Source organism: Leuciscus leuciscus (assembly GCF_965113295.1).
Source record: "Leuciscus leuciscus genome assembly, chromosome: 5".
Classification (NCBI taxonomy): domain Eukaryota; kingdom Metazoa; phylum Chordata; class Actinopteri; order Cypriniformes; family Leuciscidae; genus Leuciscus; species Leuciscus leuciscus.
This window is the reverse complement of record NC_138729.1, coordinates 33,880,889-33,907,135: the sequence shown is the minus strand read 5'-3', so window position 1 is coordinate 33,907,135 and position 26,247 is coordinate 33,880,889. Positions and strand designations below refer to the sequence as shown.

Genomic DNA, 26,247 nt, shown 5'->3' with positions numbered 1-26,247 from the left:
ATTAATAAATAAAAATAAAAATAAAGAAATTATTAAAATAACGATAGTAGCCAGAATTTTCAACTTTGTCTTTTTAACTGCAGAAACAACAATAAATGCTAAACTGGAGAGGCAGTCTTTTTAGCTAAAAATGTTCACAGCATCCAAAAATAAAATTAGAACCGGCTGAAAAGTTTTGAAATCACTTGTAAGTTACCTGATCGAGAGAACAAATCCTGAACGTCTTTCACTCTGTCTGTCCGTTGGAGTCTTTTCAAATTGTGCGCGCGGATAAAATACATTCTAACGTGAAACCCAGTCTATGCGTGAAACTTGTTAACGTTGGCCGGCAGAAGTGCGATCATGGTTTTCCTGATGCTAAATCCAGCCTTGGAGAATATCCTTTCTAATCGTGTACATCCACACTTTAGATTTTCTTTTCCCAGACATTGTTAAAGATTTAAATCCTTGCCGCGAAGACGCTCCTCTGTCGGTCACGGATCGAAAGTGAAACTTAAATCTGTCACGGGGTGTTTGGATTTATTCACGCACGTTAAAACATATTTATTAAAAGCTTCTGTCTTTGCACATTTTTATATAGGCCTACAGCATTATCATAATAGGCTGAATATTAACGTATTTACATAAAAGCTAGTTCTATGTGAAATCAGACATTGAGCGCCCTCATATAGCCAAAGTGGCATGATCCTCGTTTCATAACACCTCTGCGAAGATTCGACCGTGAGATCGGTAGTCGAATCAGGCTCCTCCAATCGAAGCATCGAATCTTCGACTATTCGGGGTCACCCCTACTCTAAATTAAAGCTTCAAGCTCACTGTTCAAGGGTGTTTCTATTTAGGACATTTGTGCTGCAGCGAGCTGGGCATCACCGCAAACATTTACGAGATATTATAGACTGGATGTGACTGAGCCATCTTTGGCTCATTCAGTGCTTGGTGTGGGAGAGTTGTGTGATTAGTACTCCACACGTGTCATTCACTCATATTTTTGTATTTCAGAAAAACATCTTGTTGCTTGCTCATTATAGGGTTTTATATTATAAATGCATACATTATATTATAAATTAATTAAATTATATTATTAAATATATATATATATATATATATATATATATATATATATATATATAATAGAATGAAAATGATAAATGTTATAGGTTACATATAGCTTTTTCCAGGTATTATATTTACTTTTTAGATCTCTGGATCATCTGTAGAGGCTTAAATGTGCTAACTGGAAGGCTAGTTCACAGAATATTGCAATAGTCAATAACATCAGTCCAGGGTGGAAACTTTTCAGTAAACCTGAGAATTAAAATTTATGAAACCTTTTGAACTTTTATGGAACCTTTAAAAGTTCAAATTTGGATTCAAGACACTCTTGATACTCAGCATTCTTGTGATGCAAATAATAACGTTTAATGTAATCATACAGATCAGATATTAGTGTTGTAATAGTGTATCTTGTTGAAAAATCACACAAAGGCTAATTATTTGCTGAAATAAACAGGTTTATTAAGAAAGGTACTTTTACAATAAACATTCATATTATATGACTTCAGCAAATGCTCCTTTCAAGTGTTAAAGATTCATTCTTCTTTGGCCTGGGAAAGAAGGAAGAGTTAAATATTAGTCTTATTAACAAAAATGTTCTTCACTTTACATAATGAAGAGAATACAGATGTGCAAATGTCATATAGGATATGTAACATCAGCAAAATGCAATTATTATAGTTCCACTACTTCTTCTAAGAGGTAGTTCATGTATTTGGATAAACAAGTTGAATAAATAATGCAAAAAAAAAATCATCTACTTAGTCTAACCTTTCCAGTATCACGGCTCTTGGCTCTGAGCTTGTTGACCTGAGACTCAGAAATGTCAGCACGCTCCTCAGCCTCCTCAAGCTCATGCTGCACCTTCCTCAACTTGGACAGGTGAACATTGCCTTGCTCCTCCTAAAGTTTTTTTATAATATATATATATATATATATATATATATGGTTCATTTATCACGTTTCATCAAATTAGAATTTCAATATAAATAATTACAGTGTCAAAATGTTCTATTAGATTTACATACCGCCTCTTCAGCCTGCCTCTTGTAGACTTTGACCTTCAGCTGCAGTTTGTCAACCAAATCCTGGAGTCTGGTGATGTTCTTCTTGTCCTCTTCAGTCTTCAAAAAAATACATGTTTACAAAATTAAGCATTGATCCTTTACTAAAAATAGGCATTGTCAGTACATACACTATTATACAGACTCTTTTGTCTGAACAAACTTGTGAGGAATATGGTCATACCTGATAAGTGAGCTCTTTCACTCTCCTCTCATATTTGCGGACACCTTTAACAGCATCAGCTCCACGTCTCTGCTCAGCTTCAACTTCAGCCTCAAGCTCACGGACCTAAAGAACATATTTTTATTCAAACCAATCATAATATAACATACTTCACCTTGCCCATATCATAACTATAAAGAGGCTTACTCTGGACTCCAACTTCTGGAGTTGTTTCTTTCCTCCCTTCATGGCCAGATTCTCAGCCTCATCCAGACGGTGCTGCAGGTCCTTCACTGTGACCTCCAGATTCTTCTTCATCCTCTCAAGGTGAGAACTGGTGTCCTGCTCCTTCTTCAGCTCTTCTGCCATCATTGCAGCCTTTTGCATTGATACAGAATGTCATTAGATCCACATTTTTTATGTAAAATGTATGTAAGCGTCTTATTAAACATTTGGCAGCTACTGTTTCTCACATCAGTGATGGCCTTCTTGGCCTTCTCCTCTGCATTTCTGGCTTCCTGTACAGTGTCATCAACTTCACTCTGGACCTGAACAAGGTCAGCCTCAAGCTTCTTCTTGGTGTTCAGGAGACTTGAGTTCTACAAAATGGAAAGCAACAGTTTGAACATTTTGAATGATGCTCTCAATTCCCTTAATTTCAGGGAAACAATTTGCCCTTACCTGAGAGTGCAGCAGCCCAGCACGCTCACTGATATCCACCAGCTCTTGTTCAGCCACTTTGCGGCCTCTCTCTGTCTGCTCCAGAGCAGCTCTCAGCTCCTCAATCTCAGACTGCATCAGAGTGTTTCTGCGCTCCACCATGGCCACCTGCTCCTTCATGTCTTCCTGTCCTCTCTGGGCATCATCAAGGTGCAGTTTGGCATCCTGAACATAACAATAGCTGTAGAATGAGCTTCCGATGTGATTTCTGCTAGGCTGTACTTACCATATGTTAGATTATTAAAAAATATATATGAATACATCCTAAAGTCAAAAAGAAGAATTCCTATGCATACCTTGAGTTGTCCCTGAACATTCCTGAGCTGTTTCTGGGCCTCAGCAGCCTGGCGATTGGCGTGACTCAGCTGAATCTCCATCTCATTAAGGTCTCCCTCCATCTTCTTCTTGATTCTCAGGGCATCATTCCTGCTCCTGACTTCAGAGTCCAGAGTGCCCTGCATGGATTCAATGACTCTCTGGCTGTTCCTCTTGATCTGCTCCATCTCCTCATCCTTCTCTGCAAGCTTCCTATCAATCTCTCCCTTGATCTGGTTTAGCTCAAGCTGGACTCGAAGAATCTTGGACTCCTCATGCTCCAGTGTACCCTATGAAAAATAAAACAACATTTATATATAAGAATGAAAATACACAGTGTATTGATGAATACCACACTGTATGGTGGTTCTAGCAAGAATTCCATATTGATCTCCAGATACTCACTTCAGCCTCTTCCAGGGCGGTCTGAATCTCTGCCTTCTCAGTTTCCACTGTCTTCTTGGCCTTTTCCAGCTCATGGATGCTCTTACCAGTCTCACCTATCTGCTCTGTCAGATCTGAAATCTCCTCTATAGAGAAAAAAAAACATAATATGGATCAAAATGCACATTCATTAATAATATGTGCTTTTTAATACTCACTGAGAATTAGAACATTTAAAGGGATAGTTCACCCAAAAATGAAAATGTTATCATTAATTAATTACTCACTCACCCTCATGTCATTACAAACCTGTAAGACTTTTGTTCATCTTTGGAACACAAATGAAGATCTTTTTGATGAAATTTGAAAGCTTTCTGTCCCTCCATAGACAGCTACACAATTGATTCTTTGATGCTTCAAAAAGGTTATAAAGAGATCAAAAAACTAATACATGTGAATTGAGCTCTGTCAGATTTAATAAAATAGATCTTAATTTGTGTTTCGAATATGAACAAAAGTCTCACGAGTTTGGAACGACATGAGGGTCAGCAATTAGTAAAAGAATTTTCAAAAAGAATTTGGGTGAACAATCCCTTTAAGTTTTTTTCTAATTTAATGGCTTCATTCTTACGCTGCAGATTCTTGTTCTCTCTCTTGAGGGTCTCCAGCTGATCCAGGCTCTCCTCATAGGAGTTCTTCATCTTGAACAGTTCAGTGCTGAGTGAACGAGACTCTTTCTGGGCACCTTCCAGCTCGGCCTGACCTTCCTCATATTTCTGCTTCCATTCTGCCAGGACCTTTGGTGGAGATATTTTAGGATAGAGTTTGTTTAAAAAATGTTGAACAAAGCCCATTCCAGCAATACTTTACAAAGAGAATATAATATGACTAAAACTGTTTACCTTGTCGAAGTTCCTCTGCTTCTTGTCAAGGTTGGCAGCCAAACCATTGGCTCTCTCCACATCGATCATGAGGTCCTCCACCTCACCCTGGAGCCTCTGTTTGGTCTTCTCCAGAGATGCACATTTGGAGTTTACGGCCTCAACTTGTTCCTCTGCCTCTTGCAGACGCTGAGCCAGCTTCTTCCTGTTAAGTAATACACATTATTTTGAATTCTAATCTATAAAATAGCTGTGAGAGTTAGGAATATTATACAATAATATACATACTTGGATTCTTCAAGCTCCTCAGTGCGCTGGATGGCATCCGTTTCATATTTGGTTCTCCACTGAGCAACCTCACTGTTGGCCTTTGACATTCCCCGCTGCAGCTCAGCCTTTGCCTCCTGCTCTTCCTCAAACTGCTCACGGAGCAGGTCACAGTCATGACGGGCTGATTGCACAGCATGGGCCAGTGCGTTCTTAGCCTAAGGGACAAAGTCACATAATATTATTGTATTATTGTCTCTACAGTAAAGTAATTCATGAATTGAGTATGCTGTATTACCTTAACCTCCTCTTCAATAAGCCTCTTAAGCTCCTCGATTTGCTGAGTGAAAGCTTGTTTTCCTCTGGTGAGCTGAGAAACCAGAGCCTCCTTCTCCTCCAGCTGACGTCCAAACTCACCTGTATAGATTTAGATTTACTGTGTCAGATTGTGCTGTCTCTATCAGTTACTATCAAAACAAACTCCTTGAAAGCAAAATGTAAATAAGTGTGTTTTCTTCTGATAAGACTGTCAGAAATGCAGTGCTATATATAATCTTAATACACCACACTAAGTTGCTGTTGGAATACTATTAATTTATTCATGATTGTCATTAGTTACCATTTTCAGTTTGAAGTCTTGCTCTTTGAGCACTGAGGTCATTTAACTGGCGAATGTTCTCATCATTCTTGGATTTTATTTCACTAAGTTGGTCCTCAAGTGTGCGGCACATCTTCTCAAGATTAGCCTGCAAATACAAAAGTCATTAGATAATTGAAAAACTTCAACATGTTATGTATTCTTTAAACATAAAATTTCCTACTTTTCCTTTGGCAACAGCTTCCATGTTGCTGGAAAGATCGTCAATCTCCATTTTGAATTCGCTCTTCTCTTTCTCAAGCTTCTGCTTGACACGCTGCAGGTTGTCGATTTGCTCTCCCAGCTCGGCCACACTGTCTGCCTGCTTCTTGCGGAGGGCAGCAGCAGTAGCTTCATGCTGGAGGGTGGACTCTTCAAGATCACGACGCAGCTTCTGGAATTCAGCTTCACGCTTCTTATTCATCTCGATCTGAGCAGCAGTGGCTCCTCCAGCCTCTCACTGATCTCCTCAAGTTCCCTGGAGAGATCAGCTCTCTGCTTCTCAACCTTGGCACGAGCAGCACGCTCAGCCTCGATCTCTTCCTCCAGTTCCTCAATGCGGGCCTATGGTGGTAAGTAGTTAATTAGATTTTTGGTTATCTGTATTTGATCATAATGATGTAATGTTTGAAAAATCTCAAAATACCTGAAGCTCCTTGATTTTCTTCTGGAGTTGAGCACCTAAAGATTGTTCATCTTCAATTTTCTTGTCATCTTCAAGTACTTGTAAAAAAAAACAAAAAACATAACACAACAATAAAAAATGTCAATGTTTTCAAAGATTTCCTGCTTTAATTACTTTTTTATTTTCTCATCAGATTGCTGCTTGTCATTCTCCAGGTCCATGATGGACTCTTGGGATAATTTCAGGTCTCCTTCAAGCTTTCTCTTGGTTCTCTCCAGGTCCATGCGGAGCTTCTTCTCTTGTTCAAGGGAACCCTCAAGCTACAGGACAATGATATATAAAATATGTTCACAGCAGAAAACAGTTGATTTGAAGAATTAATATAATTAATTTACATCAACTCACATCATCAACTTGCTGCTCAAGCTTTGTCTTGGATTTGGTCAGGGTGTTGACTTTGTCCTCCTCGGCCTGAAGATCATCCAGTGTCTGCTGATGTGCCTCTTGGAGGGCTTTCTTCTCCTTCGTAACCTTAGCAATGCTCTCATCCTGAGCTGCCATTTCCTCAGTCAAGTTCTTGACCTGTAGGATTTTTTTGTTCCAAATAAGCTTAAATATTACAATTCATATTCTATATCAATATATAAAACAGAGATTAAATTTAATCTTAAACCAACTCAATCTCTGACCTTATTCTCAGTGGCATGTTTCTCCTTCTCCACTTTAGCCAAGGTGAGCTCCAAGTCATCAATGTCTTTCTTCAGCTCAGAGCACTCATCCTCCAGTTTCCTCTTCTTGGCTGTCAGTTCAGCATTGATTTCTTCCTCATCCTCCAGTCTCTCAGTTGTCTCTTTGAGTTTAGCTTCAAGCTGGATTTTGCTTTTAATCAGACCCTCACACCTCTCCTCAGCATCTGAGAGATTCTCAGAGTCCTGTTTGTAAAATAGATTGCTATTTCATTGGAAACAACCTTGCTCATTTTTAATGTAGCCAAAATTCAGTTAATTATAAAATATACTCACAGATGCAACTTGCAGCTGCAGATCATTTTTCTCTTGCAACAGTGCTACCATCTTCTCTTCAAGCTCCTTCTTTTTGGCTTCAGCCTTAACCAAAGCCTCTTTGCATTTTGCATAGTCCTCTTTCATGTTTGCCAGCTCCTTCTCAGTCTCTGCACTCTGAAGCAGAGGCTTAATCTTGTAATAAACCTTCATCCATGGCCAGTGTTTGACATTCATGAATGAACGGATGTTGTATTGGATGGTGTAAATCGCCTCCCTGTGAATAATTCATCATTAAATGGCATAATCATCATTAAGTTTGCACAGTTATCATTGATGTCATCTTTACTCATGACAATAATCACCTCCTCTCCGTCATTTTCACATACTCCCTCCTCATCAGGTAACCACGGCAGAGAGCCTGAGTCATTGTGACCAGAGCAGCCAGTTTCTCATCACGCATCTCCTCAAGAACACCCAAAAGACCAGCTTTGAAGAACACCTGAATTTATGTAAAACAGTAAATCTAAATATATTGATTTAAACTGTATAAGCTAAAATGACCATGATCACTGAATCTTTGGAATTTGTAAAGCTAAATAATGAACCTTTGTATGTCCAAATCTGTAGTCGTCATGATTAATGTCGATGGATCCCAGGAGTTTCTCACTGGCCTTCTTGTTATCCATAAACTGTCCATCTGGGATAACACCGGCATTCAGCACCTTGTATCTGTGGAAAATGTATCAAAATACTTCATATCTTTTAATTAGGAGCCTCCTAGGAAATGTTGTTTTCATGTGGTCCCATTTACCTCTGCTTAAAGTCACCATATTGGATTCTGCTGGGGAAGCCCTTTGTGCAGATTATGATGCCCTCCAGAACACCGTTACACCTCAGCTGGTGGATAACCAGGAAGTTCTCCATGAGACCTAAAACGAACAGTTTACACCATAAACTTGGTAAATTAACTTCATATATATTGAGAACCAAAATATCTGTACGTTTTTTTATATATATACTCTTTACCTGGAGTCTTGGACTCATTAGGAATCAGGCAACGCACAAAGTGAGGGTGAGTGCTCCGCAAGTTGGTCATGAGTTTGCCCAAGTTCTCCTGTGGAGAATAGAAAAAGGTTGGCATGCTTTGTATTTCTTTTTTTTCTAAAATGAAGCAATATTACTGTGATGTCATCTCTATACATACCCTGAACTGGGAGGACACAGTCTGCATGGAGCCACCCTTCTTCTTGCCTCCCTTTTTAGTAGTATCTATTGAGATAAAAATACAAAGGAAACTAGAAGTTGCAAAATAAATGCAAAAACAAGAAAGAAAGTTTAAAACTGAATCAAAGTTTTGTTAAATAGATTTTTTCTTTACCCTCAACAACAGGTGGGTAGAGAGCAGCCAGCAGTTTGACAGAAGACTTCTGGTACAGCTGCAGAACAGAATCATTCAGTGGATCCTTGTTCTTGTCCAACCAGCCAGTGATATTGTAGTCCACAGTTCCAGCGTAGTGAACCAGGGAGAAGTGGGCTTCAGCCTTGCCTTTGGCAGGCTTTGGTTTCTCGAAAGCTTTGTTCTTGCCAAGATGCTGGTCATATAGCTTGTTCTTGAAGGAAGTGTCTGAAGCCTTGGGGAACATGCACTCCTCTTCAAGGATGGAGAAAATACCCATGGGCTGTTTATAAAAGAATGTTGTTTATTATCAAAAATAGGAGATTTTGAGAATAGGATCAATGGAAATAAATAAATTCATAAACCATTGATAACCTTCTCAATGCAAGAAGCCAAGTCCATGCCGAAGTCAATGAACTCCCAAACAATGCCCTCCTTCTTGTACTCCTCTTGCTCCAGTACAAACATGGTGTGGTTGAAAAACTGTTGCAGTTTCTCATTGGTGAAGTTGATGCACAGCTGCTCCATGCTATTGTACTGGAGGACAAAAAAATGACAGAAACATTTACTACCTTCTGAATATCATTCATTTTGACATAAAAAGAGAAAAGAATCATTCTTACATCAAAGATCTCAAAGCCAGCAATATCTAGTACACCAATGTAGAAATTTCTTTGTTGTTTTGTGTCCAACATCTGGTTGATACGAATGACCATCCACAAGAACATCCTCTCATAGATAGATTTGGCCAAGGCGCTAACAGAGTTGTACACCTGTAAGTAGAATAGAATGGATATTTTATTCTGCTTCTGCAATTAGCCAGAATTTTAGGTTAAACACATATGTATTAATGTTACTATACCTGTGGTACGGTCTGGCCTTTGGTCACATACTCATTTCCGACCTTGACTCTGGGGTAGCACAAACCCTTCAGCATATCAGCAGAGTTCAAACCCAGAAGGTAGGCGATTTTGTCAGCCTCTGTTAAATACATTTTTAATTAAATTATCTTTGCTCTATAGAGTATTTTATGTAAAATTATAATAAATCAGGCACTAGGTACTTTCCCTTTCATTTTTAGATTCATTGATATGCATGCAGCTTCTAGTTTATATTTATACTAAACATTTTATACACAGTTTCTGTTGTCAGCAAAGTCGGTGCAATGGTTACGATTTCAAAGCCCAGGATAACACAAGTCTCACCCTCTGTGCCATCAGGCTCAGCCTGCTCCTCACGCTGCTTCTGCTTGAACTTCATGTTACCATGATGAAGCACCGCTCCAGTGAACTTGTAGATGCACATTTTCTCCTCACTTGAGAAACCAAGAATGTCAATAGCATCCTGTAAATTACAGAGAATAATAAAATATATAATTTGCCATATTTAAATAGAATATGTCAATATTCAAATAGCAATGACTCACATCAGTAGCATCCAGCTCAGCTTTATCATCAATGCTGGCCACTGTGATCTGACCCTGACTGCACATGGGGAAGTCATAGGGGTTGGTGGTGATGAGCGACATTTCTGTAAAATACACCGCATTTATGAAAGAGCATCTTACAATATTATCTGAAACATTGAATTAATGAAATGTGCACCTACCAATAATCTCAGGCTTATGGTTGGTCATCATCTGGAAGAAGATGTGGTAGCCTCTCTCATCTGGAAGCTGGAATGACACTCGAGACTTCTCCAGCAGATCTGTTGAGAGAATGTACTTGAGTCACAATCATCTGAAGAGTGACAGACAAAGACAACTGTTCAGGATGGATCAATAAAATCATGTCCACCTACATGTCTCAATGTCAGCACTAGCCAGTTTTCCAGTGGCGCCGAAATGAATTCTGATGAATTTACCCTGTTTAAATCATAATAGTATAATACATAAATAATTATTATAATCTCTTTATAGAAAACTATGTACAGTAAAATTGAACACAACTGACCATCTGTACTGTAAATAAACAGTGGTTAACTTACAAAACGAGAGGAGTTGTCATTTCTCACAGTCTTAGCATTACCATAAGCCTCAAGCAGAGGGTTGGCAGCAATGATCTGGTCCTCAAGAGAGCCCTGTGATGTTTGAAGGGTTTTCATTTATTTTCAATTGTTTTTCTATTTCATGACTAAACACAATTTATAGGCATTTCACTAATTCACATATCGTATAGTTTGTGAGATGAGTGTAAATCATCATCTTTTAAAATATTATATATGACATAGTTTTGTATCTCATACCTTTATTTTACTGGACTCTTTCTTGACACCTGACACTGCAACTGTGGCAAAGTACTGGATGACACGTTTCGTGTTCACAGTCTTTCCAGCACCAGATTCTCCACTGGTTTATAAGAGATTAGAAGGCAGAAGTTTGAAAGACATGTAGACTTTTCAAAGTATATTCAATCTTTGTTCAATATTAAATTCTATTTTGTAAATATCTCCATAAATTTTCCATCCATGTTATACTTTAAATTTTTGTCATGGTCTGAAATTAAATGAAAATACTTACGTAATCAGGACAGACTAGTTTTCTCTATCTGTTGATTGACATTTTTGTAAAATGTCCAGTAAATATTTATTATATTAACAGCAACATCTACTTCATCTTAATTAATTCTGTAGAATTGAATCCCATAATGTCTTACCACACTGCATGAACTGATATGCGTTGTCAGAGACAGAGAAGATGTGTGGTGGAGCCTCCATACGCTTTTTGCCTCTGTAGGCAGACACCACTTCTGCATCATACACTGGGAGCCACTTGTAGGGGTTCACAGTTGCGCAGAAGAGTCCAGAGTAGGTCTGAAATGAGCAGAGACATGGTCAGAAATGAGCAGAGACATGGTCAGAGTCCAACAACACAGAAAAAATTTACTTAAATGCTTTTTATGTTGTTTCAGAACTTACGTAGATCATCCATGCAGCATAACGCTCTTTGAGGTTATACAGCACAGAGGCTTCATTGAGATGGGTCATCATGGCCATGTCCTCAATCTTGTCATACTTGGGAGGATTCATTGGGTAGACATCTTCTTCCTTAGCAACTCTCTCCTATAAATTTGATCAATTAGATATTAGATATAAAAGAAAACAATGTAATAAGTAATTTAATGAGCAGATGCTCATTAAATTGCTCATGAATTCACATGAAATGGAAATTCAAATTTACCTCCTTAGTGTCAAGCAAAACAACTGTGACTTTGCCACCGTCTTTGCTCTTGATTGTTCCCTTGAGGTACAACTCTTTGGGATCAACCACATAGCAGGCAGTCTTGGCATCAAACGGTTTGGCCTGAGCCTCCATTCTCTCCCTCTCAGGCTTACGAAGGTAAATGGCAGCTTTGCCATAAATCTCCATCTCTGCGTCTGTACTCATGGTGGCGGCTTACTAAAGAGAGAAAATATCAACTTATCCATTACAAATTTCATAAATATTCAACAAAGGCAAGACACACAAAATATAAAACACATGAATTGTGTTAGGAAAGAGGCATATTCCTAGGTGTAGGCTTACACATGAATACAGACACATAAAACAATACTAGATAAACATTTAAATAGCAAGCAAGAAGCAGGTAAGGGGCCCATTAATGGCAAAAAATGTCGATTGAATATGTCTTTCTGGTGATGAAATTGAAATGCTAGTGTCAGGGGATAGCACATAAAGTACAATATGAATTGTGGCATATATGAAGTTTCAGGACAATACAGAAATTTTCACTGCCGACTATGAGTCTCACTTGTGGTCTCTCTGCCGGAGTGCATCGTCCTGCTATGAGTATGTATGAAACAGACAAATATTTCCTAACAAATATTAAGAAATTTCTGTCACAGATTTGGTTTCATTATATTAACTTTTCTAATGATTTATATTTATGCAAATCTCATGATGGATTATTATAGCAACACTGCATCCCAAGTTTGAATTTAATCAGACCATCAGTTCTGTAGTTTGAACCAATTTCATGTTTTGCTCTATTATAGCATCATCAATTGGCCCTTTCCCACTTCTTTTTCTGTTTCCTCAGACAGAGTCTGCACATAAATGTGTCAAATGTCCTCTGCATTTGGGCCAAATTTGTATAACTTTCCCACAAGGGGTTCTATGGGCTCTCATAGACTCAAAAGTGGTAGAAGAAAAACATAATACAATACAAAAAAGCGAATACAATAGGTGGTAGGCTATATTTGGCACCAAAATAAAGGTTTAATGGGACCCCTTCCTTAAATTCATCTTACTAATAAATTTTAAACACATTTATTTGTAAATAAATTACATAGGTTTTTAAAAACAGCATGCTTCACCAGTTTTCGTCTATAATACAGACTATAACAACTGTTTTCTTCTGCCCTAATCCACACACTGAATCATAAACTCACTTGCCTTTTGTTCTTGAGACCAGATGAAATGTTCACTTTTTTAACTGTGGATAAAAAAAATAAATAAAAAAAATCATTACAATGTATTAATATAAATAAAAAAAACACAATTACTTTGAGTACAGACGCATAAGTGATGATGTTAAATTCCTTTCAGTCACAGTCAGCACAGGCTCTTACCACTTGATGGAACTTCTGAGGTCTCTTCTCTTCTCTGCATCTCTTCTGGTCTACCCTCTTGGCTTTTATAGAAGTTGATAATGCACACTAAGCAGAATCTATACATGGGCAACCTGATATATTTGATATATGATGAGCTTTCTTGACCCATTATATAAGAAATGTACGGACAGACTGACAGACATCCTACCTGATGAAATCAGTTATAAGTCAAACCTTTATCCTAAACTTCCATTTCAAAGTTCTTGTGTATTATAATTATATATTTTTAGTCTATTAATATCTTACTTTGACATATGACACACACTGAAGTAAAGAAATCCTATTTTGGAAAGAGGGTAGACATACATTCAGCCACTGTTTTCCTTTAGTAAATGCCGGTATTTTGAGTCGAGCATTAACAAGACCCAAAAGCCCCTTTCACACAGCGCTTTGAACCTCTGTCAATCTCCTGTCCATCTTCTTCTCCATCCAACTCATGTCCGTCTTCTCCACCCAACCCCTCTTCATCCCCCCTGTCAATTTCCTGTCCATCTTCTTCATCCAACTCATGTCCGTCTTCTCTGTCAAACTCTTGCCTGTCATCTTTGTCCATCTCCACTACCTCTTCTTCTTTTCCAGTCTCTCGTTTGTCCAAATTACATGCTCTTTTTCTCTTCAGTTCCTGTGTTTGTTTGAATCGCGTCATTTGATTAATCCTCTTCCTCTTGTCGGGGGAGCTGAGGTATGGAAATATTGTAGGGACAAAGTCAGGGTTCAGAGGGTTCTGGCTCTTCGCACCTGGTGAGACAAAGATTTCATTTCTCAAATGTCAACATTATCATTTATTTCAATCATCTGTTTTTAATATAATTCTACAATTTTAATCAACATTTCAGTTACTAACTGTAACAGAACAAAAATTAACAGAAATTTGTGGTGGTTCTGCATTTGATAAATAACACAATGCTAAATCATAAAACAGATGTATGTACAATAACATTACGATGTCCAGCATCGTAAAATAGTACATTGATTGGGTTTAATTAGTCGTTTAATGAGGCCTATTATATGTTGATCCGATTATTTTAAGTGTGTATTTAAATGGTCCAGGGGCAGAACTTTTGCCAAGCGTGTCATAGTTTCTGGTTTCTAATCCGCACTCATATAGTTTTTATTTATTTTGTTCTCATCAAAACCGATTATTTTTATCAGTGTTTGTAACGTTATATCAGGGAGGGACACGTTTGTGTGCATTATGTTTTGTAATTTCACCGACGAATAGAGAGTCTCTCCACAACGGATTGAACCGTGCACGTCCGAGTGAAGATTAAACGGTAAACTGACCTTTGACGCTAAACTCATGCTGTTAGACAAAAGCTATATATATTTACCAATTCACACCGATTGCTTGATACTGTTTGGAAAGATTCGTAGTCTATGTTATTATCTTTAGATTGGCGATTAGTGACAGCGAGCAGCTAGTGTTAACTCGTTAACAATATATTTAACGTTACATCCACTCACCACAGACAAAATGAGCACTGCACAGGCGAGTGTTGGCAGTTGGTGTCCAGTCTGCCCTCTTGACGGCTGCAAGCCACTGATGGTGTCTTTTTTCATCCTGCGGTAGCCAGTAAAATTATATTTTGGGGTCTCCTTTTCGGTTGTTGCACCCCACCGCACAACATATTGAAGGCATAGCTAGTTCCTTTGCTTTGCGACTAGGTACTCAAGATGGCGGCAGACAAGTTTTAGAAGTGAGTGACGTCAGTGAGGAGACGTTGGTGACATCATCTGATATTCATGTATAGGACCCATAAACGAGACACACCTGCGGCTGATCTGATTGCTCGTCAGCACAGCTGACGCTGATAGGCAATCAGACCAGAGCAGTACACACAGAATGAACAGGTGAACCGTGACACAGACCTTCAGACTGTTCTGACTCAGGTTGCTATATCTTTTCTATTGGACTTTCGGTTTTCCTAAAATGATGATCAAAACTCGGAAAAGTCCCATAGACTTACATTGATGGAATGTTCAAATGAGCCAAGGCTGTTTAAACTCCAACTGACAAAAATTCTAATTTAAACACCCAGAAGCCCACTAGACTTAATTAAAAGTGCCAAGGGTCAAAGGGTGACTACAACCATCCTCTCACTGGCAACACTCTTTGCATTCCTCTGTGACTTCTAATTACATAGCTCTGGCATGAAACTCTGAATGGTGCAGGCTGATAGGTCTTTAACCCTTCAAGGTATAAGGGGTTTTAAGTCCGCCTGGCACTATGTTGATATTTCGGCTTCTGGAAGGGCCAATTTTCATAGCAGAGTGAAGGTATTTCTGAATTCTATAGACTCTCAGCTACAAGGTGGATGCATTGACAATACACTTCTTGAGACACTTGTATGGGTTCTGATGTGATATATCACCAAGAAATAAAAAAACCGAAGTTCAAATTTTTGTTTTGTTTTTTATTATATAAAAAGAGTAAACCATAATGAATAAGGGATTTTACATCAAATATTGATTCATCAAAGGGTTTAGAACACCTGTAAAAACAATTGGGTGAAAAAAATATAAAGAAACAAAATAACTATTTATATTTCTGTGACTGTAGTCAGCATATTATGTTTTTTTGGGGGGAAAACACAGAATATTGCACTGTGCACTGTATTTGCACATCAGTGTAACAACAATGACTTTGTGTTGGGGAATTAATTAGCTCAAATTAGCGGTAATATTCATCAATGTGAATATGCATCTGTTGCTTCCATAAATTAATTTATTCAAATTAGGGAATAGGTCAAAATCTCGGCTTGTATCAGCGATTACACAATTACTTGTAATAATCACTGATAGAGACGGGTAGCATTTACTCAATTTGGGGGAATTTGAGGTAGAAGTTGAGTTTGTTCATTTACCATGCAGACTGGCCGTCCAGCGGACAGAATGTATACTTTATGAACGGAAATCGGGCGTCTTTAACACTGATAGATAACACTTTCTTGTGGCCACAAAGAAGATAATTATCTCCGTGTTTTAGACAATTTTAGGTTTCTTTTAAGAATAACCAATCGTAGAGCTTATAAGGTAAAATCTGCACTCATCAGGGACTCAGAATTTGAAACAAAACAGGCAAACTTAATTCAAATGATTTAACAAAGTTTATTTAAACAGGCTAGCGATTACACAATTATTTTAAATCACGCAGGAGTAAAAATGCATAAACAAAACAGGCAATATAACGATCGTAATACAGAGATACAACAAAATAAAAAGGTTTTAGAGAGAGATTGGGAGAGAGAGAGAGAGAGAGAGAGAGAGAGAGAGAAAACTCAGCGAGAGGAAACTAAGTTGAGATACGAATGATTTTAGGTGTGTGTGTGAAAGGTGGAGATGGTAGCGTTTGTAAGGTGGGTGTGTCGCTCCGTGAGCACGTGGTAGTGTGTTTATCTCGGCACACGTGGGTGAGAGTATGTGTGTGTGTGTGTGTGTGTGTGTGAACGTATATGTTGGTGTGTGTGAAAGAGAATTTAGAGAGAGAGATAGAAACAGTTTTAGTCATTCACCACAAAACCCCAACGTTTCTCAGTAATATTTAGGCAACTTTAAACAGCATTTCCTTCAGATTGCAAATTTAAAAGATCTACGTTACTCTGTTTGAAAGATCGGCCTTCCGTGGGTGCGTTCGTCTGTGTTGGAAAAGACACCTGGATCACGTGGTCACAGCGTTCTGGTTGCTATGGCGACTTGAAGCGAGCGAAGACTCAGCAAAGATTATCTTTAGCCTTAAGTTGGTTTTGTGGGTTGGTTTCAGAAGACTATACTGAAGTAATGGTAGTTCTAAGAAAAGACTTGGAAATAAAAGGAAAATAAAAGCGAGCGGAGCTTCCTTGAGGGAAGGAGGCGTGTCTTCTTTCTCTCTGGCGGACTGCGATGAGAGGAAAGGGGGCGCGCAATTTTAAAGGGCTAAACTCACGCCTCCCTCACGTACGTGGGCCAATCGTCTTTAACAACGTATGGGCCCACCTCCTGACGTTTTGAGGTCTACACGCCTCCTTTTCCGCGGGGTTTTGAACGATGAATTCGTCCATAACTTAATACCACTGGTATTTAATAAAACAATGCATTCTCTGATATTTTGTGTTAAAGATTCAGCATCGTTGTTGTTCGTGGAACACGGCAATACCGCGAATGACAGTTCTAATATCTGAAATCAAGGAGGTACATCATTTCTTGTAATTGTGGACACCACAGAGTGATTACAGGCCAACAAACTACATAGGCATAATATTTGGGACAGGGGATCAGACACACATCAAGAAAATACATTTAAAATATTTCATACAAGGATTTTGGTCCCACGTGGTGGGATCTGCGTGTGTTTCTGCGTGTGGGTGCGTGAGTGCGTCTTGAAAGTTCATACCCGTCCGCTGAACTCTTGTCCCCGTCACTGCGGGTGAGGCTTATGTGTGTGCGTGCGTTTGGCTTTTTGGATTGATGTATTAGGCACAGACCACATGTTTCGGCATCTGGTCTCTTACAACACTGTTTTATTGTTGTGAAGAGTTAATTAGTGTCTATGTGTAAATCAGTGTCCGAGGGACTCCCTAGGGGGGAGTGCTTTCGGGATCGCTCTCATTGGTCAGCGTGAGGCTCTCCCGGCCATAAACAGACGGTCTCTGTTGGTTTAGACGTAAGAGATCATGTAGAGTGAGAGATAGTCAATGATTTACACCATTTTTCGGCGCCGTTTGGGCTGCACGTCTTGCGTAGAGCAATCTCAAAACAGCAGAGGTGTCGTAAATGAGAGTTCTTTGGAATGTGAGAATAGCTTGAGTCAGAGCGAGACAGGGGTTTTGTAGATTTAGACTGAATTAATTAATTTGATTTAATCACCATGCAACTGGTGATCTGCTCTCCGTTACATTCCCCCTTTTGATGAGTCGACCGGGCGTGTATGGGCCTAGTCGAGTCATCACGGTAACAACGGTCAGATGGCAGGTGCATGGATGGGCGGAGGCTGCACACGGGTGTTGCTTAGGACTGCAGCGTGAGCTCGATGAGGTCTTCAGCTTGCTCTAGTGGGGAGTCATCCTTCCGGAGGTTTCTCCTGAAGCCGACGGAGACTGCCTCTGTGAGCTTGGCTGTGGAGGTTCGAATTGCGTTGATCCTTCTGTACAGGATATAGGCCAAACCCAAGGCTAGGGCGTGTCCGAGGATGCTGGTAATGCACAGTGCGGTATCAGCGGCTGTCCATGTTTGTACCACAGGTGAAGTGTTCAGAATGGGTAGTCGGGACAATGCTTGAAGGGCTGAGTCCAGGGGAGCTATGTCGATAACTTGTGGCCCCCCCTTTTCAATCCAATCTTCCAGTTCGGGATCTAGAGTGAAATTGCGGTTCTTGAAGAACGACGGAATTTCTAGCTCGGCTTGGTACTCTTCACTTGGGAGGTGGTACAAGGCCAGGTCATCTAGGTGGAGGATGGCTCCTCGTGGGACTTGAATCCACATGCTTTGGTTGAGCAGGTTGACACGTGTAGCAGTGTCGTGTTGGTCATAGGTCAGTGTCGCTGACCGTACTGGAGTGTTCACGAGCCATCGGTTTCCTACGATCTCAGCTTGCGTCTCGGTGACCTGGTTGCGAGGTTTCGCATCAGCCGGACAACGTGCGTCGTTGGCTAGTTGTTGGAGGCCGCAGATCCCATCGGTGTTATCTCTGAGGAAGGGTTTGCTGGGACAGAGATAGTGAATGTCTTTCGTGCGGGTGCACATGTGTAGGTTAGGTGCTAGGTACAGTTGTGGGTCGCTGTCATGGTACGCTACCACGTCGGGAGTCCGTACTTTAAACTGAGTGTCCCGTTGCCAGAATCCGATGTTGACAATGTCTTTAAGACGGTAGATTCGGCTTGATTCGATGATTGGCAGATTGAGGAGGAAGCCAACCTCCCGCTGTGCCGGGTCAACGTACAGGGGAATGGCGCTACCTAAAGAGTAGGCGAGATGGGTTTGTATCGGATCCGTGGGTGCGGTGGTGGCGGAAGCCAGCACGGTTTGTACGAGACTCAGGGGTATTAGGTAAGGCGGGATCCTTCCCATGGCTAGGTTGTCCATGGAGGAGCTCACTTCTCTGAGCATGTCGGACATCAATGCGGTGACCAACTGAGTTTGGGCAAAGTCATTCTGGAAGACTGTGAACATCTGTCTCATTGAGTTCAAAGTTTGGTTCAACATGACGCTATGTGTGTTAAGGATGGTGACTGTACCTCTCAGTGTTTTGCCTATGGTGGTTAGGGATGCGCTTTGTGTGGTGAGTTGGTCTTTCAGCTGTGGGAGTTCCGTCTGGATTTCTGTCACATGTCTTCGTACCGTGGCGATGTTCACGGCATTGACGCTAGACATACCGATGTTGAACAGCGTGCCCACAGCTGCAGCGGCTCCGAGTAGGGCTCCGAGGAACCTTTTGGACCGTCTGTTGTGTCCACTCAGTTCGGCCTGGGTGAGAGTCACCTTTTCAAGTTGGTTCAGCATGTGGACGATGTCAGCTTCAGCATGGTCGAGGGCGGTTTCTGTCCATCTGGCACCCGCCCAACTGTAGTGGGTGGCGGACCTCGGGTAGTGCGCACGGTAGACGTTTCGGGGGTCGAGTCGCACGTACACTTTCTGTGTGTGTGTGCGGCAATTTGTGATAAGCAGCCCAGGCTGTTCTCTCAACACGATTCCCGAGGCTGGCCCCGGTGAGATGACATCGGGTGGTGGCTGGCCTCTGGTCGACTGAAAGCACATGATGGCAATCCACAGCAGCATCCTGTTACAGGCAAGAGAGAGAGAGGTGTGGATGAGAAGGGGAAAGAAAGAAGGCACAGATCAGCAAGGGTTGTCCCGGGGGATGGGACAGTCTTCTTTCCTGTAGGGACGGCGGTTGAGTTTAGTTCGTATTGGCCTCTTCTTGTCTGTCCCTACTACGGGCCACATATCTTTTAATTTGATTTCGGTGGACCCATTTGAGAACGGGTTCTCTTGGTCCCCGTTTAAGCTGGATCTGGTATGCTACAGGAGAGAGTTTGTTCACAATTTCATGTGGTCCAGTCCAGTGAGGCAGAAACTTTTTTGACAGTTGCTTGGGTGGCAAGGCGAAACTGTAGTACAGGACTTTGTCGCCCACACTGAGTTCTTGGTGCGATGCCTTTTTGTCGTAAAAGGCTTTCTGGCCTTCAGCGCTGGTCTTCAGGTGTTGCTGAGCGAAAGCGAAAGTTGTTTTCAAGTGTCTATGGAGCTCGTCCAGATATTGGGACGTAGTATAGGCGGTGACGAGGTTGTTGTCTCCTGGTTGGTACAACAGGTGTAAGGGCAGAGTCATCTGCCTCCCAGTCATGAGTTCAAATGGAGCCACTCTGGTGGATTCCTGTGGTGTGGCTCGGATAGCCATCAGCACCAGGGGAAGTTTCACATCCCAGTCTTTCTGGTTAGCCGACACATATTTTCTCAACATGGCGACCACCGTTCGGTTAGACCTTTCTACCTGTCCGGATGAGATCGGATGGTGACTGATGTGAAGTTTGGCTTGTACCCCTAGAATTCTCCAGATCTTTTGCATGATCTCTGCGGTGAAATGGGTACCTCGATCTGAATTGACTTTCAGTGGCAACCCGAATCGGGAGAAAATATGGTTCATCAGGAGATATGCCGTTGTTTGGGCGGTGTCGTTAGGTGCTGGCAAACACTCTACCCACTTGGTAAACTGACACACCACCGTGAGAAAGTATTTGTTACCTCTGCTCGATCTGGGCAGCGGTCCCACCCAATCAATTTGGAGATCTGACCAGGGAAATGTGATTCCTCTGCGTTGCAACGGGGCTCTGTGAGTCAGGTTTGTTGGGTGAAACTGGCAACAGACCAGGCATTCTCTCACATACTCTGCCACATCCTGCTGCATACCTGGCCAGTATGCCACTTGTCTAAGTGTCTCATACGTGGCTCTGGTACCGTGGTGCCCCGCGTAAGGTGCGTTGTGGGCGTGGTTTATCATCTCCCCCCTTTGACATCGGGGCACGACAAGCCTGGGCGAAGTGGTGTCATCGGTGACAAACCATAAAATGTCGTCCCGCACACGCAGCATGTGTCTGCTGTTGTGTAAGTGTCTGAGATCTGAGTTATCAGTGGTGTCAGACGGTGCGATTGGGTTGGGGGAGGGGTCTTTGAGGTGGAGAATCATAGTCTTTATGGCAGTGTCTGAGGCTTGCATTTCAGCAAGGTCGTTGTTTGAAATTTGTGGGGTTAGTGACAGCATCTGCGAAGCAGGTGCAGTAGCAGGTGATGGTTTCTTGCTTCGGGTTAGCACTGCTACATCGGGGGTGGGTGAGGGTTTTGGGGAATTCCACGGTTTACCGTGTAGGGCGCCCGCTTTTGCGAGGGCGTCAGTGTGGTCATTGAAGTCTTTGTCTTGGCCTGGGAGTTTGGAGTGTCCTTTTACCTTTTTCCAGTACACGGCGAGATCGTGTGTCGTTGTGATGTCATCACATTCCTGGAACAGGTGTTGGTGTTTTACAGGCTTGTTGTTAGCAGTTTTGAAACCATTCTGTTTCCAGGTCTGGAGATGGCATACAAAACTGAGTCTGGCATAGTTAGAGTCTGTACAGATGAGAAGTTCTTTGATGTTGTTTGATGCTGCGATTTGCAGAGTTATGAGAATTGCTGCGATTTCTGCATACTGTGATGACTTGGGGCCTAGCTTGAAGTGTTGTGGTGGGCATGGGTGGTCGTTCACCCACAGTACCCCTGCACCTGCTTTTAGGATGCCCTCGCTGTTGTAGGAGCATCCGTCCACGTAGGCTGTGGGCATGCCTTCGCACGCATTCTTGTCAAAGTACCTGTGGCAGGTCAGTGGTGGTTCTTGGGGCTCAGGTGTGTTCAGCATTGCGGCAGGAGAGTTGTCAGAGCAGTTTTGACAGGCCGCCAAGCCGTTACCTAGAGCGGATTTGTGGTTTTGTGCATATCTTGCCTCGACGTTTCGTCCTTGGAGAGCCATTAGCCATGTAGCAATGCGTGAATTAGTGACAACGCCGTCGCGGATTCGCTGGCTATTGAGGAACATGACGGGCTGGTGGCATGTTTCTATGATGACTTTTTGTGCACCAATGTAGTTGGAGAAGCGCTGAATTGCCCACACTGTACAGAGCAAAGCTTTTTCGCAGTCTGAGAATTTACATTCTGGGGGGAGAAGTGTCTTGCTGGCATATGCGACTACCTTCTTGTCTTGGTCATGTTGTTGGTATAGGCCAGCACTGAGACATTGGTTTGAAAACCCAGCTTCCAGGTGGAATTCTTTCTGTGGATCAGGGTAAGCAAGGCATGGAGCTGTGCATAAATGTCTTTTTAGTTCTACCATAGCGTGTTCTTGAGCATCTGACCAGACGAAAGGGCAGTCCTTTTTCAATAAGGTCGTTAGAGGCCTGGCGATGTCTGAGTAGTTTTCGATGAACTGTCGGGAGTAGTTGCAAACTCCCAGAAAGCTTCGAAGTTCTGAGACGTTAGTGGGAGGCTTGATGTTTTGAATGGCATGAATACGGTTTGATTGTGGTTCAATGCCATGTGGTCCAATGAGCAAGCCAACGTAATTGACCTTGCTTTTACACCATTGTCCCTTGTGGAGGGCTATTTTGGCGCCGGCAGCAGATAACTGGTTTAAAACATAGTCAATTTCTTTTAGGTGGTCTGCCACCGTCGTGCTTTTCATAAGCACATCGTCGACGTAAATCAGGTTACCTCTCATCCTGGCGTCTGGGCATGCTTTGTTCAGGAATATGTTGAATTCAGCTGGTGAGTTTGCATATCCGAACGGACACCTGTTGAAGGTGTACTGTCGGTTGCCGAACGTGAATGCCAGCTTGTGTTGGTCGTCAGGGTGTACTGGAATGGTCCAGAATCCAGAGGCCATATCGAGTGTAGAGAAGATGGTGGCTCCTCTGATTTGTGGGATTTCCTGTTCCAGCTGAGTCATGGGCCATCGTGACAATGGCACCTGTTGATTTAATTTGCGATAGTCGATGGTCGGTCTCCACTTTCCATTAGGCTTGAGAACAGGCCATAGTGGCGCAGAGTATGTGCTGTTGCAGGCTCGAATGACATTTTTCTCAAGCATTGATTCGATGATTTCCCGCACCGGTTCGTGTGAGGCGATGGGAATCTTGTATTGCTTGACAAAGGTGGGCGGAGCCTCGGGGTGCGTGGGGATACGCACTGTGTGGAGGTCCGTAAGACCACAGTCTAAAGAGTCTTTCGCAAATGATTCTTTGAACTTGTATAGGACTTGTTTTAGTCTTTGGCGGTCTGCATCATCCTGAAGGGCATCAGCATCCTGTAGAATTTGTTGCACTTGCAATTCGAAACCTTGGTATGGTTCCTCTGTTGGTTTGTCATCAGTCGGGTTGGTTTCAACCGGCACGGCAGGTGCGTCAGCTTCACTGACGGGCTGGTGGGAGACTGTGTACACTGTGAGGTGTTGATCCTCTGTCAGCTCTGTTCTGCACACACGGTGTTTGGCTACCGACATGACAGATGTGATGGCAATGAATTGGAAGGGTGCTGTGAACAATGTATTGTCAGTATGTCCCTCAGTTATCAGTGCAGGTGGAATAGGCCCTATTACGGGTAGTATCAGTTCAAAGTCATGAAAGTCATTACTGACTAGCCATCCCAGTCGGTAGGCTTTGGGGATGTTGATGTCAGCTGCTGTGCAGTTGTTGAACAGAATGTAGACTACCCGAGATGACACTTCAGTGAGGGGTGTGGCTTCGAGGGTGAGTCCGAGTTCTACACATTCAGGTGAAGGTTGGAAGAAAGCCAGTGTGTGGTTTAGGGTTTGGCCCTGTCGCAGGTTGAGGCGCACGGCGACGCCTTTCGTGTAAGCAGGTACGACTGTTTCTTGTTCGTTGATGAGGGTGCAGACTTCAGGGATGGTCTGACCTGACAGTAGATTGTCATGACTGATGGGAACAGGTGGCAGTGAAATCAATGGAGCCCATACAACCTCATTAAACATGTCCACATGAGCCTTGAGGCGAATCAAGATGTCTGCTCCAATGTAGACGTCGTGAGCTGGGTCTTCCAGGATCAGGAAGTAATGGGTCAAGTGCCGGTGATTCCATGTCAAGTTCAAGGCACAGATCCCTTTGGCAGATGTCAATGAGGTTGGTTCTGGGTTCAAAGGGAAACGGGTGCGTTTACAGGTGTAGGGCAGGTCTGGAGTCTGTTCAAGAATTGCATTGAATAGTGACAAGCTTATAGCTGAGTTGTCTGCCCATAGTGCCAGGATAATGTCTGTTGCGGTTACGTCCTGCAGCTGCAGGGGAGTTTTTACCTGGGGGCAGTAATTATCGGAGTCTGGCGTTGTTCTGAACGTGCAGAGTAGCGAACTTGAACCCTGAACAGCTGTGGGGATTTCATCCTCATGTCTGGCTGAGGGAATTTCCACGATCCTTGTGGCTTGGCATTCTGGCTCAATGGATTTGTGCGGCTGGAGGGGGAGGGGTTCGCGCACCTGAGCCCAAATTTGTAGATGCTTGAAGTCCAACAAGGGTTCAAAACGGTCTAGCAGGTCCTTGCCTATGAGAAATTGATAAGTGTTCATAGGGGAAATATACACAGGGTGGACTACGCTCATAGGACCGATTGCCAGGTGAATGGGAGCTAAGTTCTTTAGCTGGATGTCGTTCTGGCTGTATGACTGCACGTTCAGCTCACAAGTGTGGAATTTAAGAGTTCGGTTTTGTCTTTGCGCTTCACACTTGAGTTTTTGAAATAGTTGAGCAGAAATTAGCGTTAGGTCAGAACCTGTGTCCACCAGTGCTTCGAGCTGCATTTCCTTTTCTAAGGTGATGGTTAAGTACAGTTTTCGTGCCACTCCTCTCTCAATAAGGTTGCCCAGGAGTTGTGGCATGGGCTCTTGTGTGTTGATTGACAAGCAGTGGGGGTAGGTCTCTAGTGTCTCGTTGTTGGTGCAGATTACTAGGACAGCGCTGTCTGGCATTTTGTTGTGAGAGCTGCTGCAGTCTTGTGCAGGAAGTGTTGCTGTCAGCTGGAGGGAGTGAGTTGAGCTGTCATTTGGTGATGCAGCAGCGAGTTCGATAGTCTGAGGTTTAACAACAGTGTTTTGCGGGGCTGTCAGCTTGAGGGAGTGAGTGGAGCTGTCATTTTGTGATGTGACAGCGAGTTCGATAGTCTTTGGTTTGACAGCAGTGTTTTGCGGGGCTGTCAGTTTGAGGGAGTGAGTGGAGCTGTCATTTTGTGATGTGACAGCGAGTTCAGCAGTCTGAGGTTTAACACTAGTTTCAGGTGGGCTGTCAGCGTGAGGAGCATTGGTTTCAGGCCTGTGGGCTAGTCATGCGGTGTCTGGTTTATCTTTGTCTTCCTTGTGAGGTTTCTTTTGGACAAGATTTCTCAGTGCTCTTATGAGTTCTGCTTCTTCGGGCGTGGCTGCACTGTTTCTATCGGATGTGGGCTCCATTTTGGGTTTACCGTTGTCATGTCGAGAGGGGTCCCTTGGCCGTTTATCTGGGCTTGTGGTTCGGGGAGATCGGGGTCGGCCCCTTCTGGGGTTGCGGTCGGCTTCCCAGCTGCCTCCGCCTTTTTGGTTGTGGGGGAAGCGATGCCGGTCCCAGGATCCACCGAAACGATCATTTTGCGGCCTTGGGCGGACACCCCCCCGGTTTCGCTGTCCTCTGCCGGCTTGGAACGGTCGGGACTGTTTGTTGCCGGGTTCGTAGTTGGCAGGCTGTGCACCCTCCAGGGCAAGTTCTGGACCGGGCGCAGCGACGGCACACACTGTGGGGTATTTTACAGGTTTTTCAGACACAGTCTTTTGTTTTACGTACGCTTTGTGGGCCAGGTCACGTAACTGTTGAATTGACAGGGTCCGTGGACAGACTAGAACGCCCAGGTGCGCACTTTGACTTGGGTGGAGATTCCGCAGAAAAAGCGTTTTGAAACTCACATCCTCTTCCATGTGTGCCTCATTCCTCGGTCCGAAGTAGGCGAGCCGCAGACGTTCGTAGTAGGCTTGCGGCGTTTCCAGACGAGCTTGTTTGAGGTCCATTGCCGCAATGATGCCTTGGTCCGAGTCTGGATCAGAGAATTCACGGATCAGGGCTTGTCGTAGTTGTGGATAGTTCGTTTTAACAGATTCT

At 42.6% G+C, this 26,247-nt stretch overlaps 1 protein-coding gene and 1 pseudogene across 3 annotated transcripts in view; one reads left to right on the top strand and one right to left on the bottom strand.

Annotated features, from left to right (window-relative positions):
• The window catches only part of LOC309499429 (uncharacterized protein), a 211,653-nt gene that overhangs the window by 54,842 nt on the left and 130,564 nt on the right, over positions 1-26,247 (top strand). The gene's annotated exons all lie outside the window — the stretch shown is intronic.
• LOC309499434 (myosin heavy chain, fast skeletal muscle-like) lies at positions 1,508-11,902 on the bottom strand (annotated as a pseudogene). Its single transcript, XR_014211795.1, has 38 exons — positions 11,688-11,902; positions 11,426-11,569; positions 11,164-11,320; positions 11,028-11,055; positions 10,754-10,856; positions 10,496-10,588; positions 10,310-10,373; positions 10,118-10,216; positions 9,936-10,039; positions 9,715-9,853; positions 9,372-9,490; positions 9,133-9,282; positions 8,885-9,046; positions 8,492-8,792; positions 8,318-8,382; positions 8,140-8,227; positions 7,925-8,042; positions 7,719-7,842; positions 7,476-7,612; positions 7,132-7,387; positions 6,799-7,041; positions 6,515-6,691; positions 6,131-6,429; positions 5,669-6,048; positions 5,467-5,593; positions 5,146-5,264; positions 4,869-5,065; positions 4,602-4,785; positions 4,331-4,496; positions 3,721-3,845; positions 3,297-3,605; positions 2,962-3,165; positions 2,754-2,879; positions 2,488-2,658; positions 2,302-2,406; positions 2,082-2,177; positions 1,825-1,956; positions 1,508-1,604 (listed from the first exon to the last, which is right to left on the bottom strand). The product of XR_014211795.1 is annotated as a myosin heavy chain, fast skeletal muscle-like (transcript).